General features: G+C 37.7%; 1 protein-coding gene across 1 annotated transcript in view; it reads left to right on the forward strand.

Annotated features, from left to right (window-relative positions):
- The window catches only part of LNPEP (leucyl/cystinyl aminopeptidase), an 85507-nt gene that overhangs the window by 1692 nt on the left and 65878 nt on the right, over window positions 1–17937 (forward strand). The window lies entirely within an intron of this gene.

Here is a 17937-nt window from a genome sequence, read left to right on the forward strand (position 1 = left end):
TGGGCTGCTGTTCGCGGAGGAGGGGACCGCGGGAAAGTTGGCAGCTCGGGTGCGCCCCGGAGAAGGCGGTGTCTCCGCGGCCCCTGCGGAGCCCAACTTGTGCGCGCACCGGGAGCTGTCTCCCTGCCCTTCAGCGAGTGGCCGGCGTGACTTTTCCCAATCGGACGGGTGGGGGCGGGGAGCTGCCGGTTAATTGCGTGGAAGGAAGGGAAACTCGGAGGAGGCGTGCTGATCACTGGCCCCGCTCGGTGCCCCGGAGGTGCCTGCCCGCGTGGTTACCCTCCCGCCGGCGGGTAGGGCGCTCAGGCTCCCTTTCCAGGCTCCCGATCGCAGATTTCCCCGATGAAGGGTCCTTAACACCGAGGGCCCGTCAGCGCGACATCGCTGTGACTTCCGAGGGGGGAGTCAGAGGGGGACCTGCAGGATGCCTTACGGGCTGCCACGGCCCGCCCCTGACGGGAGGGAGAGAATAAACCCCACCCCAATGTAGAGGATGGCTTTTGTGTGGAACACAAGTGCCAGAGTCACAATGGAAGGGTGAGATGGCTAACCTTTTTGCGACGTTGAGTATATGGATTCTATTTGGGGATAGAAAGTAGGAAAACTGCCAGTAAGGGGTAATTTACTCTTCAGTTAGAGAAAATTCATTCTCTAGTTGACCTGTGTCTTCCTGCCGTGGTGGATGACTTCAGGTAGATGGTTTGTCATATTATTAGAAGCCAGAGTCTACCCCTGTTTGGGTGGGTCGTTTGTCACTCAAAAGACGGACATGGTTCACTAAATCTCCCAACCCTCACCCTGACTTTGTTGTATGTTAGGATTCTTTCACGGGCGGGCCTGTGACTACTTAATGGTCTTCTCCCTGTCCCTAGTTCAGGATGCTTTATTCTGCTGCCATCTTTCTGTCTGTACTGTTGAATCAGGCTTAAGGATGACCACTTTAATTCTGAATCTTCTCATTCAGGTTCGATTTGTTATCATGAAGGCGCTAAGAAGAGTCTAGGAAAGTTACTAAAGCAATTAAGATTTGAGCAGAAAGGGGCCTTAAAGATCATCTAAATACTTTGGATTAAATATGTTTAATATAAATCATTAAATCCTTTCAAATGGGTATTTCAAGGCCTTTGTTCTAGTTGAATGCTTGGAGCTTCCATCTCTGTAGGATTTTGAATGTGAAATTTCATTTAACGAAAAAAAAATCCCCACAAGGCTGAGTCACCATTTGGTCAAGATCATTGCTAGCTGATTGGGTGAACCTGTGTCTACAGAAATAAAGTACATTTTCAAGTCTTAAAAACTGGGGCCTTTTCTCCCCTCTTAGAACAGGCTCCCCTAAATACGAATATTTACGAATTGCCACATTTGGGAAGGAAGTGGAAAAGTCTTAGAAAAACAAAAGAGAAACAATCCTTCAACTTTCATGTGAAAAATTGGATTTCTGATCCTTTCCTCTCAGATTTTGAAAGTCTGTGTTTGAGATAGTTTGGCAATGCATCATTTTACTTAATGTTTTAATCACTCCTTGGAGCCTTATCTAGCATTCGTTAACAAGGAGAAGAGAAACTACAATGTCTAAAGTCAACATGAAATTAGCTTTTTAGGTTTAAGGTGGACTGTTTTTTTATTTCAGGACTTTTGAAGGATAGCTGTAGAATTTTCTCGTGTCTTCAAACAGGACATCTTTATTTTTAATCCTTTTGAGTACAAAGCATACGTTCATTTAATTCTTCTGCCATAGACCTGGGCGTTCTGATACAGAGTATTTCAGTATCCATAGAATTTATGATTACGGGAATTATTAAGCTTGGTATTAACTCTTGTTGCAAATTCATGCTCTTTTAATAAAACCGTCACCACTTACACTTTCTCATAGATCCCAGTATGTGGAAAGAATCGTGAGAGCTTAACAAAGACAGTTTTAGTAATTCAGAACAACATATCCTTCAGTTAAAATCTTGTCAATGGTTTCACCACCCTCTGACCTATAAATCTGTAAAGGAGGCAAGTTTAGTTTCTGTTTTGTCATTCTGGCTTTCAGTACTCATCTATTCCAGTAGGGGTTTCTGTATTTTCCCTGTTAAAACTTGCTGCTGGTATGGTTCATTTTTCTTGATCCCTGCTCTCTGCCTGCTGCTGATCATGTGAACATCCTATGTTAACCTGTCCAGGTAAGACTGCCGGAACCCATTTAATATGCACATCTCCAGAAAAGACTTATACAGAGGGACCTTAGTGCCAGGCATTCCCATTTGGCTCAGGTCTTGCCCTTGGGAGGAACTACTGACTCTTATGCCAAAGACTGGATATCCATTCTGGCTTTGGATCTTTGGTGACGTTTTTTGTGGAGAGAGAGATGTGCTAGACCAACACTCAAGATTGTTTTAACAGTAATTATTATGTCCTGTTAGGCAGGTAGAGGTGAAACTACTAGGAAGTAGTGATTTATATTTTACCATAACAAACAAAAGTGAAGTGATAGGGCAAGTAGTTACTTGATGACTATCCAACTTTATTTGTCTTCATGTGCTTGTAGGGTTGGGGTATTTCAGGGTAACTTAAATTCTTGTTAAAGTAATGTAAATGCTGGGATTAAACCCCAGAATCTGATTGAGGAGGTCTGAGGTGTTGGACCTAGGAATCTGTGACTTCATTTTGAGGATGTTAGAAGTATTCACCAGAAGGGAGCAAATTCAGAATTTGGAGGCATATTGACAGAGAAGGACTGCTTGGCCTGCATGTGCCGTGTGTGTGTGTGTGTGTGTGTGTGTTTCCCCCTGTGCTTTCTAAGCCTGAACAAAATCTAGAGAATAAAAAAGCATTGATATTTTGAAGCCCCAGAACTGGAAACATAACAGTTTGTCATTTTTTTCATATGAACGAAGCCCCCAGAAATCACTGTGGTACTGCCAGTATAACCTGGTACATAATCAAACAGGGAGACTTTCCTGTCTTACAAAATTATTTTTGTTGTGCTTTTTTTAAATTGCAGCCCAATTGGAAGTATTTCCCAACTTCCAAAATGAGAAGTCTGTACAAGTTAGATATTCATGGATTGTAAGGCAGTATAAAATTGTGATTTCATCTTTTCATGTATAAATAATAATTGTCCTATGGTATACATTTTAAAACATTTTTAGCATCATCTATCAAAAATGTGAACTTATCACATTTTGTTTATCTATTTTTTCCTTTTTTTCTATGATAAATTACCACATTGAGAGGAAACCCTTAAGAAATGGAAAATCTGAGTGTTTTTAGTCTGTGATAGAATATAAGTTAAATTCTGTTTTTAACCTACCTGTCTTAAGTTTTTATTTTAGTAAAGGGAAATAGGAGCTATTTAGGAACTGAGTGTTAACATCATTTAATAGTCTGGGGTTGAGATTGTAACAGCCTCCAAAACAAGAGTGTCTTGAGACAAGATAAACAACATATTTTAGATGGAATTAAAACCAATGATTATCATTTATCTGAAGATGATCCTTGAGAACTCAGTCTGAAAGCTATATAACCAGTAAGATTGGTTATGAAGAAATCATCAATAGAAAATAAGCAAGGGGTGATTTCCTTCTCAGTAATTCAGTCAGATGCCATTTTTCGAAAGCCCATTACAAGTAGATTTTCTGTTAGGCACAGTTTTAAAAACCCCACAAACCTGTCAATAGATAATGCAAACCTAAATGAGAGAAATGAAATGGAAGAATCTAATTTTGTTTTCATGCTAATATAAAAATACAGAAGTAAAGAAGCAATAAAACTTCAAGAAAGTTTTCTAATTATGAAATAAATGTACAGAGTTGTCTTTATAACCTGTTCATATAACATCTGTCACCAATAATTTCACATTTCTACTGTGAATACTCCTGTTAGAAAACAGTAGCATTTTGACCCTTTCCATGAACGTGTTAGGAAATCCCAGAAGTTGGGATGGAGCTAGGTTTGACCCCTGGTTCGTGGTAGTTGACATGAGGACGGATGGCAGTGCAATCGTATTCTGTAAATTTGTTACCCAATGTTTTGAAAACTGCTGGAGGTTGGAGGTGACAATAATAATACTAAGCCTTTCCATAATACTAGGGGGACAACTAGAGAAAGTCTTTTTTTTTTTTACATTTGAATCCATAGATAGCCATATAGCCTGATACATAATACAGATAAATGATAATTTGAGTGTTCACAAAAAACAGGATTGGGAATGGAGGGAAATTTAGGATCCCTTTTGATGGTACAGTTCCTTGTATATCTAGTGGCCTTTGTAGAGAAGGCTGCTCATTGTCCTAGTATTTCTGTACAGTGAATGTGACAATAAGAGTTCCTGTGTCAATGGAAGAGTGGTTAGGATTCCCCTGTAACCTGATTCATTATTGGAATCCATTTGTGATTATCCTGGGGGTTCCTTAGGACTTAAGTTGTAAAGATCTTTTGGGAAAATTGGGGCTTAAAAGAATTAATGATGAAGATGAAAGCAATGTTGAGATTTAAGGTAAAGGAGGAAACTGATGGGCAGAGATTTTCAAAATGGTCATACTTTGAACCTTGCAAATCTTTTGTTCAGAAATGAGCCTGGTTTGGGGAGCATGATACTGTTGTGTGAGGTTGAAAGACAGAATTAGAGTTGGAAGGGGGCAGTAGGTGGATCTGGTCAGACAAAAGAAATTGAGGGGTGAGGGGGATAAATGAGTTAAGATTGGCATTTGGAGGCCGTAGAAGGAAATAGAAAATATTTGCCATGAGTTTAAACGTACGATGTACTTCTCGTTTTCATAGTCAGAAAAGTTATAGTCACTTGTAAGGTAGGACTGTTCATTTTCATGAAAGTTTTAGATTTCAAGAAAAAAAATTTAGAGGACTGTAGAGCCACTGGCCTTGTGGAACCTTCCTGATAGCAGTCATAGTTCTTTATTGCCTGGTTTTACCTCACTTTTCTATACTGATGCTTATGGTTGAACAATGAGCCAATTAACTTTTTAAAATTCCAACCTCAGCATCTAAAGCAGTCCATTTGCCAAGTAAAGAAAATTCAGGCTCCCCAGGGAGTTTGGAAACAGTGGAGAATCAAGTTCAACTGTAGAAGATCCTTTGAAGTTCTTTTCCATTTAGAGTATTTTTCTTAATGAAGGTCTTCCTGGTCATTCCTTCCATGTATTTAAGAATGCAGTCACCAAAACATAACTCAAGCCACTTGTCAGGATTTCTGTAGGTTGGGGGGCTGGATGGTCCAAAGTCTTCTCCAGTCCCCCTGTGCTTTTGAGGGAGGCCAAGCCAGTGATCTGGAATGAAGGGAGTGAAAGTCTTCCTGATGTTTCTGTGAGGAGAACTTCATAAGCTGTGACAACAGGAAAATGGGAAGCGCAGTGAGAGAATTGTTCTCTGTGGTTGGGTGTGCTCCTTTTCTTCCTGGATCTCACAGCGATGATGACCAGGACTATGTGGCAATGTTTCCCAGACAGCTATTTTAGGTGTCATAGAGGAAGTTCTGGTGGGCAAGGAGGCCTTGGGTCATAATATTTCTCCCAGCTGAAACTGTTATTTATCCCCCCCCCATATTCGTATTTCTTTATTTATTATTTTTTTAATTGTTTTATTGCTTAAAGTATTACAAAGAGTATTATATATGTCTCCTTTTTTTTCCCTCCCCTTGACTTTCCCCTAGCTTCCCATTCCCCCCAGTGTCTTGTGTCCATTGGTTATGCTTATATGCATGCATACAAGTCCTTCGGTTGATCTCTTACCCACTCCCCTGAAACTGTTATTTTTTTAAATATATTTTTATTGATTTTAGAGAGGAAGGGAGAGGGAGAGATAGAAACATCAATGATGAGAGAGAATCATTGATTGGCTGCCTCCTGCACGCCCCCTACTGGGGATGGAGCCCACAACACAGGTATGTGCCCTTGACCTGAATCGAACCTGGGGCCTTTTAGTTCATAGGCCAACGCTCTATCCACTGAGCCAAACCGGCTAGGGCAACTGTTATTTTTATAAGATTTAAAACAGTTGTTAGAATATTCATTAGCTCAACAGCATTGTATCATCTCAAGATTCTCTTTAGAGGAAAAATGCATGGAGATTAGTAGGAGTGATTGAGTAGAGTAAATGTTTTAAAAGATCTTTAAGTTGGTTTTGGTCATGTGATTTGGAAATAGAAAGTAGTGTACTTGTCTAGTTTCTTCTTCTCCTATAATTGTTGAAAGGGCCTCAATGGTTTAGTAAGAGAGGCTGCTGTGGACTTGGGGCTTGATGGGAGAAACTAGTGTGTCTTAGGTTTATCAAGATTATGTCCATGAGTTAGGGATGATTCTCCCTTGTATGTATTAGAAGTAGTTTTTCTGCTTTCAAAACTAAATTCTAATTTCTAACTCTTTGGGCCACTGGTATTGTCCTTGGCAGTATCTAGATTGGGTGGCTAGATTAAGAAAACAACTCAGAGCATAGGGCAGGGGTGGGCAAACTTTTTGACTCGAGGGCCACAATGGGTTCTTAAACTGGAACGGAGGGCCGGAACAAAAGCATGGATGGAGTGTTTGTGTGAACTAATATAAATTCAAAGTAAACATCATTACATAAAAGGGTACGGTCTTTTTTATTTTTAGTTTTATTCATTTCAAACGGGCCGGATCCAGCCCGCGCGCCCATAGGGTATTGGGTGTTAAGGGGAATAAGAAATGCATTACTCTTTAAAACAGCAACCTCACTGCCATCTGCATCAATCCAAGCTCCAGTTGGAGGAAGCACACAGAGAAATGATTGAATGTAGAAAAGAGGGTCTAGTCTGACGTGGGGTTTAGATAATAAATATAGCATGTTGAGTTAGACAGAAACAAGCACACATTCACTAAAGTGTAGCTACCTTTGTTCGAGTGCAGTTATTTGTTGCAGTTGGGTACATAGTTCTGTTTTAATTAATTGCCAATTTGGGAAATGCCGTAGAGCAGTGGTTCTCAACCTTGGCTGCACATTAGAATCACCTGGGAATCTTTTTAAAATCCTGATTTCTGGGCCTCTGGATTTTAACAAGATTCCCAGGTGATTCTAATGTGCAGCCAAGGTTGAGAACCACTGCCGAAGAGAGAAAGATTGGAAGAAATCATGCATAGAAACTTTTCTTGACAGATAGTCGAATGACAGTGGTGATTGGTAGAAAAAAATGTGGTTATAGTCCCAGACTTTTGGATAATCATCACTATTTTTTTTTAAATGGGTTAATGATAAACTGAACCTTAGTAAGTTGTAAATTGATGGCAAAGTTTTGCTATAGAGATTTAATACTATCATTTACTTGTGTTTTATCAGTTTGATGAGATCAGGTCTAACAAATATATTCACCAATTGAAGTACTTTCTAACTCATAGCATTCTGTATACATTGAAGGGTTCTTATAAATGTCTTTCAATGATATACATTCTCTACTAAATCACTTATAGGTATTCATTAAACCTAATGCCATTTTCATTTTAAATAAGGTATTACAGTAGGTTGAGATTATTTTGAAACTATATCCAGATAGTGGATGGAATTAAAAATAAACTTTTTAACTAGTTCTTTAAAAGGTATTTGCCTGAAAGATTAGTGAGCATAAATATTTAGGCATCACTGACAATTTCAATTGCTTTTTTAAAAAATATATATTTTATTGATTTTTTACAGAGAGGAAGGGAGAAGGATAGAGAGTTAGAAACATCGATGAGAGAGAAACATCGATCAGCTGCCTCCTGCACACTCCCCACTGGGGATGTGCCCGCAACCAAGGTACATGCCCTTGACTGGAATTGAACCCGGGACCCTTGACTCCACGGGCCGACGCTCTATCCGATGAGCCAAACCAGTCAGGGCTCAAATGCTTTTTATAGCTTAATCTTTCTAAGCGGTACTATCAGGATTCTCAAGGACTATGGGACCTATGTTACAAAGATTTTAAAAATATTATAAACAAGTTTGATATAAATATTAGGGTTTTGTAATTTAGCCTAGGAAAAGCAAAGAAAATGGAAAATTAAGCTCAAATAATTTTATTTTGCCCATGAGGCTATTGGCTAACTTTTAAGTGAAAAAAATGGCATATCTGATCATTTTCATAATGATAAATATAAGGATAAAGGAAGAAAATGCTCTTAGTATTCTTTACTGTTTGGCTGTATTCTTTAGTCCATGGAATATTATGTTCCACTTGTTAACTTGATGCTTAACTAGCCAGAAATTTAACTAGTGTATTTTTTTTTCTGTGGAATCTATAATGGTTTTGAATGCCGACTGTAGAAATAAATGGTTATTAGAACTTTGTCCATTGTTGTAAATTTTATCCTTCTTTTGATTCTATATTAATTCGATTGTGGATAACAACCAGAGAAAAGGAATACAGAAATATGTATTTATTGGGATATATAGTACAAAATCTTTTTTTGAAAAGGAATGCCTTGGGCTCAATTTTGTTTTATTGAAATCAGATAATAATGGGGTTTAAGTCTACTTAATTCTGTTTTTTTTCTTCTTTTCCTCATTCTTGTTTTTAGTTTCTTCCTTTTTAAACCATGCTAATAGTTTTTCTTTAGCTCTTATTTTTTTTTTTATCACCACGAGTAAACAGAACAAACCAAAATTAGTTTTCATGTCTCCTTGCTCTATTTTTCTGTTGGGGAATTAGGAGTAGGGGTCAGAGAAAAAGCAGAGTGAATAGTTTAGTACAAATTCTTCTTGCATAACATTTTAAACTGCCTCAATTAACAAGTATTTTTTTATTTGTTTTTGACATGTTCCCACTTACCTCTTTTTAAAAAGAGAATAGTTTTTATAAAGATCCCACCTTCAAATACACACTAACTGTATGCTAACTTGTGTCAAACTTTGTTCTTAAAGCTGGAGTAAAAATGTGAATGCAGCATGGTCTCTGTTTTTGAGGAGCTTATAGTCCAGCAGAATTAATTTTTTAAAAAGATATACGGACATACAAAATAGTGCATTTTATTAGAAAATGGCCTGGCTTCCAGAAGCACAGGTCCCATCTTCTACCACTTTGCTTAACACTTGGTTTTGTACTTTTGCTTTTTCATTTTGTAGATCTGTCATGATGATCTATCTACCTGTCTGTCTGTCTGTCTATCTATCTATCTATCTATCTATCTATCTATCTATCTATCTCATTTTGTAAGACTACTGCATAGTGTAGCATAATAGAGAAGAGCAGTTCAGATGGCAGCATTCAAATCCTGGCTCCTCACGAACTAGTCTGTGATAGTTAATTAAGGATATTAGCAAGATGTTTTACTATATTTAGTTTAAAAACTAAAATGTGCATAGAAACTCAAACTCTTCATGTTATTAGCTGAGGTCAAAGATACATGGTGGTTTGACATTCCAGCCATAGAGATTTTCAAAATTGGAGAACAAATGGTATTGCTTGCATCTTGTTTACTAAAGGCTTGAGGCTAGTAAGAAGGATTCTTTCCATTTCATATTTATTAACAATTATCATGCATTTGTAACACTTTCAGATAGATGTTGTGTAAGAGTAGAGGAACTATTCATTTCTATATTCAATCTGATTCTGGCTTGGATGTGTTTTTCTGGTTCTTTAAGCAAACGTAATATGCAACACCTCATTATTCATACAAGTAGAACTTGTTTCAGTCTTAGATTAGGTATTAAATACATTTTGTCTGTTAGGTGGGGTTGAAGTAGTTAGGAATTTAATACAAAAAGAGGTAGTGTTAACATGAAGATATAGAGTAAGTTTACTTCATTAACTGGTACAAGGCCTGTATTTCATAGGTACCAGGGATGCAAACAAACACGTCTGTGTTTAAATTCATACCTATTTTGCTATGTTTTCTCACAGTAAGCTTAATAAGTGGCTAGTTTTAGTAGTGAATTTGTATTTCTGCTAGTGACTGTGACAACCTTATTTTATTATTACTATTTTTGCAGAAGGATTGTAACTTGGCAGCAGCTTTTGGCTCTGAGAATCTGTTATGAATCCTGGCAATTTGCCTGCTTACCTCCACCCTGCCAGGAGTCTCCAGAGCTGTTTCTTTTTTTCCCCTTGCAAAGATAATACTTCCAACTTCTAAAACTTATCAGGCAGTGATTTTGACCAAATAGCAAGCTGAAGAATGTAAGGAAAAATCATCCAAGGGGCTCTATGGAAGGACTGCATGGGAACAGAGTAAAGGCATTTCTCATCTTGGGCCTCATTTGTTCCTGAGAAACTTCAGGGTTAAGAAGATAGTGTTTTTCCACAAGAGTAAATTATTGGAGCCCATATTTCTGCCCAAAGATGCCCAAAGAAGCATAAATGGTATGTTACGAAAGCAAACGTACCAGTTGTTTAGGACTCCATTTTCTAAATGGTTAAAACCGCATTTTGAGTTGTGTATAAAGAATGTATATACTTATTAGCTAAAAACCATCAATTACATAAAATAAAAACACAATTCTCTCGTATTTGGTTGCTACTAGAGTTGCCACCTAACATAGTGTCCCACACATATTAAATGTTCAATAAATGTTACCTGAGGCTAGTATTACTTCAAATAACTCTGAAACAAATATTTAAATAACAATTGTATTTGTTTTAAGTTAGAGGTTTTCCTTCCCCTTCCCCCCACCCCCCAAAAAAAGTTGAATTTCGGGGCTCTTTTCCTTTTTCTATAAATTTCTCAATAGCAACAGAGTAAATTCAAATCACTCTTTTGGGGCAATATTCTTATCAGTGTTCATTCAGCTTCCCTTTTTACTGAAATGCATTTTCAGTGTTTGCTGTGTTTCAGACAGCAAGTGCTTAGCACTGGAAAGATAGTGCTGCATAGGAAGTGGCCTTAGTGTTTGAGGGGAAGAAGATGATGGTTAATAGGAGGGAATCTCTTACTCTGAAGCATTTTCAAAATCAAAATTAAAGAATGGCTTCACATTTCCCTCCTTTCTTCATAGCTAGAGAGCTGCTGTGCAGTTGAGTCTAATATGGTGCTGTTAAATCAGTTTCTCTCTGGCAGTGTGTACGGCCTTCTGCTTCCTGCTATTGGGGAACTTTTGCCCTTCTTTAGCCAAAAACAATTCCCAAGCCAATTGGATTCAACTTTTAAAAGGGAATTTCCTAATATCCCAGAATTGATAAGGCATACATTGGTCATACATAAGCATTTGTGTGACCTTATGGAAAGAGTAAAGGAGGTGAACTTACATCATTGCTGTCAATTAGGCAAAACCATTGAGAGGCAAGATTCTCCATTAGTTGATATAACAGAATAACTAATGGTATGAATTAGTTACAATATGAGCTGGAATATGAAGGCATGAAACTAACCAAGTGGGAAAATGTAGATACTTCTGTTCTAATGTTAATGAAAGAATAAAAAGTAAATGATATTTGGAGAAGAACAAAACCAATACAAATCTCTAGTGGCCATGTAACGTAAATTATGGTGTGTGAACTGTGAAGATATTAATTCAATATTTTTCCCCTTAAACAAACAAACAAAAAACCCTCCATTTTCCCTTCCTCTCACTCAGTATATTTATGAAGTACTTACATGGAAACAGGATATAGGCAGTGTATTAGTCAACTCAGGCTGTCATAACATAATACCAACAGACTGAGTTGGGTAGCTTAAATGACAGTAATTTTATTTCTTTACAGTTGTAGTTTGGAGGTTAGGTGTTCAAGATCAAGGTGCTGGGCATGGTTGGTTTCTGATGACTCTCTTCCTGGCTTACAGACGTCCACCTTCTTGCTCTGTCCTCACATGCCTTTCCTCTGTGCTTGCAGAGAGAGCTATGGTGTCTCAGATGCCTCTTGTAAGAGCATCAGTCCTATCAACCTCATCCTTATAACCTCATTTAACTGTAATTATGTCCTTAAAGGCCCCTATCTCCAAATAGAGTCACATTGGGGCCTAGTGCTTCAACATAAGAATTTTTGGAGGGGGTGGGGCAAGGAGGCTCAGTGCAATCCATAACAGGCAGCTTTCTTTATGGATAATTTGCTTACCTTTAGGTAAAGATTATGTTTTTCCATAGGAACAAAATATTGGAGTCTACGTTCCTGCCTGAGGATGCTCAGAGGAGCATATATTGTTAATTTAACTTCAATGATTTATTTTTGGACCCAGAAATCCAAGATGATCCCAAACCCCTTATCCCTTCCTGCCCTACTAGAGAGTGATTTAAACCTCCTATATTTATTTTCCTTTATGTATTTATATACTGTTTCAAACAATATACTGAAACTTCCATTCTTGAATCAAGATATCTGGAGAGTTTGAGAATTTTTTCTTTATATTTGAAGGCAAAATAATGCTTCTCAAACTTTTTGGTCTCAGAATGCCTTTTATACTCTTAAAATTATTGTGGACCCCTAAAAGTTTTTGTTTATATGAGTTCTATTTCTAGATCTTGGCTGTGTTAGAAGTTAACACTGAAATAACTTTTAGAATATTAGTTTATTACATAACAGTAAAAAACTTTTACATGTTAACATAAATAATATTTTAATGAAAAGTAACTTTTCCAAAACACTTAATGAAAGCATTGTTTTATATTGTTGCAAATCTCTTCAATGTCTGGCCTAATAAAAGACAACTAGATTTTCAGATTTGCCTCTGCATTCATTCAGTCTGTTATATCACGTGTCATGTATCTATGGAAAACTGCACTGTATACTCATGAGAGAATGAAAATGAAGATGTCAAATAACCTCTAATTATGAAAATAGTTTTGACATTGAAGACCCGATGAAAGAGTATACCATACCCATACCACATCTTGAGAACTGTTAATTTAAACATTTAATCCTCCTTTTACAGGGACTGGAGAGGAATACCTTAGGAGTCCTCAGCAGGTAGAAAGTGGAGCAGTTGGAATTGGGCAGCAGGTTTCTTAAGATAGATCTAGGTCACAGGAGAAGGAAATGTTCTAGCCAGGCAGATCTGACAAACCACGTATCAGGTGCCTTGGTTGTATGAGGATTCTAGTTATTTATTTCAGCCCTGGGTAGTTTTAAACTAGAGAGGACACAAAATTTTAAAAAGTGATTTAATTACCTTGAAAAAAGAATTGAGTTTTATCTATTTTATGTTTAAACCTGAAGAGTTTTCAGTCTGCTGCCCCTCTTTCTCAAATCCCCTCCCTCCAACATTCACATAATACGTATACATCATTTAACTTCTCAGCCCTTTAGTGATTTCTTAGACTTATTTTAATCAATTCAAGGCCTACATGGTTAAATTCAATTATTTTTTTTACAACTTATTCTGATCTATGGAGTCCAGAATGATATAAAACCTTCTGTCCCATATCTGTACTACCTGCCATAGAGGGATCTAAACCTTTAAGAGTACTAGAATCAACCCCCCCCTTTTTTTCTAGTTCCATGAATAACTTGTATTGATCTTCTTAAAACTGTCTTCCCCTTGAAAAATGTCTGTAGCCTCTTGTTCATAGCAGCATTATTTGTAACTAGAGGCTCAGTGCATGAAATTCGTGCATGGGTAGGGCCTCTAAGCCTGGCCGGCAATCAGGGCCAATCAGGGCTTTCCGGCTGTCGGCTGGGGCCTCCCTTACCCAGCTGGGGCCTTCCTTCATTCCGCACCATCCCCTGGTGGTCAGCATGTGTCATAACGAGTGGTCAAATTTCTGGTCTCCCAGTCAAACTCGCGAAGGGACACTTTGCATATTAACCTTTTATATATATAGATAGCCAAGACATGGAAATAACCTAAGTGTCCATGTTGCAATAACATGAATGGACCTTGGAGTCATTATGCTAAGTGAAATAAGTCAGAGATAGGCAAATACCGTATTTGTCTGGCACTTGGAATCTAAAAAGAAAAATAACACTGAAACCCCCAAAACATGCCAAACATGTAGATAAAGAGAACAGATTTGTGGTTATCAGAGGCAAAGTGTGGGGAGAGGGGCAATTGGAGGAATGTGGTCAAAAGGTATAAACTTCCAGTTGCAAGATAAATAAGTACTAGGGATGAAATGTATGACATGATGACTGTAGTTAATACTGCTGTATGATATGTAGGAAGGTTGTTTTAGAGTAGATCATATGAGTTCTCATCACAAGGAACATTTTTTTTTTCTTTTTACTGTATCTGTGTGAGATGATGGATGTTAACTAAACCTATTGTGGTAATCACTTTATCAAACCATCATGCTATATACCTTAAACTTATACAGTGATGTAGGTCAGTTATAAGTTCAGCCAACTGAACTCATGTTCTATAAAAGTAGGTCACATACCCAACCATCCTAATTCATACATTTAAGGTACTTTGAAATACTAACATCATAAAGAATTACTTCTTTACTCGGTTGGTGTTCATAATAAGTGCCAGGAATATTTTTAAACAAGACCATTTATGGTTCCTTTGTATGAGTGAACAAAAAGTAATTATGGAACAAAGGCCTGGAGTCTGGCATGTGAATGTACAGTAATTGTTCAAATGAATAAGCCTCTCAAATTGGCCTTTGTCTAATTAAAATCAGTGTTGCATATTCCTGATTTTGTGTTACATTTTTTAAACTTAAAGTCAAAGCAAAACAAAAAAAAAACTACAATTTACCCCTGCCTCTGTCCCTAGGCAACCATTGACCTGCTTTCTGTCACTATAGATTAGTTTATGTGTTCTAGAATTTTATATAAGTGGAATTATATACATTTTATGTAAATAGAATAATATACTATCTTTTTGGCCTGGTATTTTTTGATCAGCATAATAATTTTGAGATTTGTCCAGGTAATATCAATATTTACTATTTTTTCTTTTTGCTTTTTTTTAAATTGCTGAATAGTATTCCATTATGTGTATATACCATAATTTATTTACCCATTCACCTCTTAATGGAAATTTGTTTGGGGGCTATTATAAGTAAAGCTGTTCTGAACATTAATATACAAGTCTTTGTGTAGACATTAGTTTTTGTTTCTCTTGGTTAAAGTCTAGGGGTTGATTAGTTGGGTCATCTGGTAGCTGTATGTTTTAACTTTCAGAAACTGCCAAGTTTTTCAAATTGGTTTTACCATTTCACATTCCCATCAGCACCCTAAGGCAGTACTTCTGCATATCCTTGCCAAGACTTGGTATGATTAACCTTTTTAATTTTAGCCAACCTAGTGGGTTTGTAATAGTAGCTCATCCAGTTTTAATTTGCATTTCCCTAAGAACTACTAATGTTGAGTATCTTTTCATGTTTTGTTTGTTTGTTTTTTGCCATTAGTTAATCTTATTTTGTGAAGTAGCTGTTGAAACTTTTTGCCCATACACTGAGTTGTAAGAGTTCTTTATGCATTCTGGAGTCAATTTTACCCAAAGATATAAATATATTTGTGTAATGTAAAACATGTGTATTACACAAACACATATAGTTTTATATATATATGTCATCTATATATATTAAAGGCTAAGCGACCATCTGACCGTCTGACCAGTAGCTATGACGCACAATGACCACCAGGGGGCAGATGCTCAACACAGGAGCTGCTGAGCTGCAGTGACTTGGCGGCAGCAGTTCTTGGGTGACACACCTGGCACCAGAGAGGAGGGAGTCAGATTCCAGGGTGCATCCCTCGAGAACAGCCCACTCGCAATCCGGGACCCCCCAGGGGATGTCGGAGAGCTGGTTTCAGCCGATTGCCACAGGCCAGTCTGAGGGATCCCACCTGCCAGAGAGACCCAGCTCACTCCACAGACAACCTTCGAGCTGTGGCTTCCGGCCAGGAAGGGACCAGGGAGGTTGGCTCCAGGGCAGTCCTGCCCTGCTGGCCACCTTCTAATATGTTGTTTTTTCTAGCTGGTTTGAGATTTTTTTTACTTTTTGTTTTCAGCAATTTAATTTTTTGTGTCTTGGTTCGATTTTCTTTGGGTTTATTCTTTTGTTGGCTTCATTGAACTTCTTGAATCTGTAAATTTGTATCTTTTACTATATTTACAAAGTTTTAGACCATTGTGGTTTTTTTCATATAATTTTTCTGCCCCAATATTATTTTATATGTAGGTTAGTCTTTTTGATAATTGTCCTATAGGTCCCTGAGACACTGTTCATTTTTTCTCATTCTTTCTTTTCTCCCTGTTATTCAATTTGAATAATTTCTATTTATCTTTAAGAAATGATTACTCTCTGATATGTGAGTCATAATTAAAATTGAACATCAGTTGAACTTAGAAATCTCCTGAAAAATAGCTGTAGTAAACAGCTGCAATGAAACTTGTTTTCAATGAAACACTGGTTCAATGAATAAGTCTAAACTAAAACTGAAAAAAAAATCTCATGCATTATGATTTGCTGTTAATTTTAAGTTGTTAGTTTAAATGCATTTAAGCAAATTGGCCAAATCCTAGGGTAAAGGGTGTCATTTCCTATGTTAGTACTCTTATCAGCCAAGACACTGAGTTCTGTGTCCCAGCAAGTAGCAGTGTAGTTATTATTTTTCAATGATAACCATACGTTGAGACTATCCTTTGTAAGAAGATGGGAAAGTAATAAAATTTCTTAGAATATTTGCATCAAAAAACATTTTTAAAATTAGCAAATAAACTTTATCATTCAGCCAGAAAACTCTAATATTAATAATTATACAGATTCTCTCATCCTAAGTGTGACATTTTACTGTACCAGGATCCAGCTAGTACTTACTATAGGGTAAAAAAGGAGACAGCAGATACTTTTTTCTCAAGAAATCAGCTATCGCACAACATGAGAAATTTCTTTAAAAATAATAATTTTTCAATTATATCTGCTCTCTGTTTTGTCTGTGATCAGGATGGAACCATGTTGCTCAGCACTGAACTGTCAATTTGCAATGATTTTTATTCTTCTAGTTTGGTCTTACAGTCTTGAGAATTCATATTACTATAAAATGTAAAAACTCATTTTTTAAAAATGTATTATAGCTCTCTTTGCCCCTTTTAAAGGAAAAAAGATATCTAGAATAGAGTAATAACTTGTAACATAGACTTGCTATTTCAGTTGAGTGCTTGGACAATGCTAGGATGTTCTACTATCTGAAGAAGACTCATTAAAAAAAAATTGTCTACCACAGTGCAAGAATAAGTGACTTCTCTGAGGTTACTTAACCATTTCCTGTAAGTCTGAGAAAGTAGTTGTTTTCAAAATCGCCGAACTGAATTTGGGGAGAACTAAACTTAGCTGAGCGATTCTGTGGGTAAAACCCACTCATTGTTTCATTTCCATCTTCCTGTAGAAAAGTTAAGATTTTAAAAAAATCTCCTTGGTTCCAGTCACTTATACTAACCAGCTGGATAACTTTAGACCAAAGTTAATTTTTTATCTGTAAAATATAAAGGTGCAGTGGTTCTCAACCTTCCTAATGTCACGACCCTTTAATACAGTTCCTCATGTTGTGGTGACCCCCAACCATAAAATTATTTTCGTTGCTATAACTGTAATTTTGCTACTGTTATGAATCGTAACGTAAATATCTGATATGCAAGATGTATTTTGGTGATCCCTGTGAAAGGGTCGTTCGACCTCCAAAGGGGTCGCGACCCACACATTGAGAACCGCTGCTAGAGTCTAGCTAGTCAAACAGGGTCCTGGGGATGTGGTGGTAGGGGGAAGGGGGGCGGCAGGGCCCCGGGGCCTGGCCCTGGAATGTGAGGGAGCTTCAGTTTTTAGCTGGAGTTTTAAAAATGACCGCTTGTGCAGAGGACCAGGGAGCCTGTCCCAGACTCTGGGCCCGGTTGAAGCTGTCACCCTCTGGCTGGCTGTCTGAGGTCAGGCAGAGCTCTCCAGGCTGCCGACCTACAGATCCTGGAGCTCTGGCCCCCCGAGTGTCTTCAGGGCCTGCATTCGCGGCATCTTGGCCCTTGGCCTCAGGGTCCAGGCTGCGGGGTTATCTGTGTGCTTGTTTCTCCTGCAGCCTCCCTGGTTGATTGCTTGGTCTCTGCTTCTCTCTCTCTCTCTCTGCCTCCACCTCTC

This window comes from Myotis davidii, unplaced genomic scaffold (genome assembly GCF_000327345.1).
Source record: "Myotis davidii unplaced genomic scaffold, ASM32734v1 scaffold473, whole genome shotgun sequence".
NCBI classification, from domain to species: Eukaryota; Metazoa; Chordata; class Mammalia; order Chiroptera; family Vespertilionidae; genus Myotis; species Myotis davidii.